This window comes from Phoca vitulina, unplaced genomic scaffold, assembly GCF_004348235.1.
Source record: "Phoca vitulina isolate PV1807 unplaced genomic scaffold, GSC_HSeal_1.0 scaffold23, whole genome shotgun sequence".
Classification (NCBI taxonomy): domain Eukaryota; kingdom Metazoa; phylum Chordata; class Mammalia; order Carnivora; family Phocidae; genus Phoca; species Phoca vitulina.
This window is the reverse complement of record NW_022589726.1, coordinates 9,817,510-9,820,455: the sequence shown is the minus strand read 5'-3', so window position 1 is coordinate 9,820,455 and position 2,946 is coordinate 9,817,510.

Here is a 2,946-nt window from a genome sequence, read left to right as displayed (position 1 = left end):
TTTGCAATAGTATGGATGAAACTTGAGGGTATTATAAGTGAAATAAGTCATCCAAAGACAAATACCTTATGATTTCACTTATATGTGGAATATAAAAAACAAAACAAATGAACAAACAAAATAAAACTCATAGATACAGAAAACAGATTGTGGTTATCATCAAGGAAGGGGTTTGGTGGGATCAGTGAAATGGGTGAAGGGGGTTAATTGTATGGTGACAGATGGTAACAAGACTTAAAAGATCAAGTTACTATATTTTACTTCTGAAGCTAAAATAATGCTATATACCAATTTTATGTCAATAAAAAAGAATTAACATTGAATTGATAAATATAGTTTACTATATAAAATATTAATAAAAATCAGTTATTAAGGAAAAAAATTTACCCAGTGAATGATGTGTTTCACACACATGTACACACACATACCACTGGATTTTTTAAAATGCTACATGTCAAACATGCAAAAACATCAGGTATTCATTTTAATATTTACAGAGTCAAGTGAAAAATGAGAACAATATTTGGTTCTATTTAAGGAGTTTTGTTTTCTTATGTGATCAATGGGTTTGCATGTTAGAATGCAGAGTTATGGCATTAAAGCGAAGCTACCATACTCAATAAAATCTTAAGTATCTAATATTTATTGATGAAAAATTAAAATTCCATCATTTGTTTAGAATAAATAAAGCCTCCCTAAGTCAGTCAATACAGGATTAGTAGAAAAATCACTCCAAAGGAAAAGATTTCCGAATTCATTGTGGCTTATATCATATATTTAGGAAATGTTTGCATTTAAAACTTATATGATTGATTTAATTAAAATTTTAAAAAATGTGAACTCATTTAAAATGTTGAATTTAAGACTTTTGCTCCCAGTGAATTAATATTTATTTGTATTCTCTGCAGATTCATAAGTCAGCAACTTTGATATTATGCCTAGAATTTGATAATCAAGATACATTCTTTTTGGGGTGCCTGGGTGGCTCAGTCGGTTAAGCATCTGCCTTTGGCTCAGGTCATGATCCTGGTGTCCCAGGATTGAGTCCTGCATTGGGCTCCCTGCTTAGTGGGGAGTCTGCTTCTCCCTCTCCTTCTGCTAATCTCTCTCTCTCTCTGTCAAATAAATAAATAAAATCTTTAAAAAAATAACATTAAAAAAGATACATTATTTTAGCAAGCTGGCATTGAGTCTGCCTCTATGTATCCATTAATCCCTTTTTTTCACACGAGAAAAGGTTTGCATTTTTTTTAAATTCCAGTATAGTTAACATACAATGTTAATTTAGTTTTAGATGTACAATATAGTGATTCAACAATTCTATACACTACTCCTTGCTCATTGAGTTAAGTATGCTCTTAATCCCCATAACTTATTTCACTGATCCCCGCCCTCCCATCACCCCTCTGGCAACCATCAGTTTGTTCTCTATTGTTAAGAGTCTGTTTTTGCTTTGTCTCTTTTTCTTTGTTCATTTGTTTTGTTTCTTAAATTGCACATGTGAGTGAAATCATATGGTATTTGTCTTTCTCTGACTGACCTATTTCACATAGCATTATACTCTCTAGTTCTATCCATGTCATTGCAAATGGCAAGATTTCATTCTTTTTTATGCCTGAATAATAGTCCATTGTATATTTACCACATCTTTATCTATTCATCTATTGATGGATACTTGGGTTGCTTCCATAACCATAATTTGGTTATTGTAAATATGCTGCAATAAACGTAGGGGTGCATATATCTTTTTGAATTAGTGTTTTTTGTATTCTTTGGGTAAATACCCAATAGTGTGATTACTGGATCATATGGTAATTCTATTTTTTAATTTTTTGAGGAAACTCCGCACTGTTTTCCACAGTGGCAGCACCAGTTTTCACTCCTACCAATGTATTTTTTTTTTATTGAAGTATAGTTGATATATAATGTTACATTAGTTTCAGGTGTACAACATAGTGGTTTGACAAGTCTATACATTATGCTATGCTCACCGTGAGTGTAGCTACCATGTGTCACCATAAAACGCTATTATAATCATTGACTATATTCCATATAATGTACCTTTTCTCCCCAGACTTATTCATTCCAAACTGGAAGCCAGTATCTCTAACTCCCCTTTACCCATTTTGCCCATCCCCCAAGCCTCTCCCCTCTGACAACCACAGTTTGTTCTGTGTTTAAATTCTTATTCTGTTTTTTGTTTGCTTATTCATTTGTTTCTTAAATTCCACACGAGTGAAATCATACAATAATATTCCTGTGTGTGTGTGTGTGTGTGTGTGTGTGTGTGCATACACCACACCTTCCTCATCCATTTGTCTATCAATGGGACTCTTAGGTTGCTTCTACATCTTGGCTATTGTAAATAATGCTCCAATAAACATAGGGGAGCATGTATCTTTTTGAATTAGTGCTTTCATTTTCTTTGGGTAAATACCCAGTAATGGAATTACTGGGTCATATGGTATTTACATTTTTAATTTTTTTTTGAGGAGCCTGCATGCTATTTTCCACAGTGGCTGTACCAATTTACATTCCCATCACAGTGCACAAGGTTCCTTTTTTCCATATTCTTTCTAACACTTGTAATTTCTTGTCTTTTTTTTTTTTTTTTTAAGTCATTCTGATGGGTGTAAGGTGATATCTCATTGTGGTTTTTATTTGCATTTCCCTGATGACTAGTGATGTTGAGCATCTTTTCATGTGTCTGTTGGCCATCTGTATGTCTTATTTGGAAAAATGTCTGTTCAGGTCCTCTGTCCATTTTTATTTTTTTATTTTTTATTTTTTTTAATTTTTTTTATTGTTATGTTAATCCCCATACATTACATCATTAGTTTTAGATATAGTGTTCCATGATTCATTGTTTGTGCATAACACCCAGTGCTCCATGCAGAACGTGCCCTCCTCAATACCCATCACCAGGCTAACCCATCCTCCCACCCC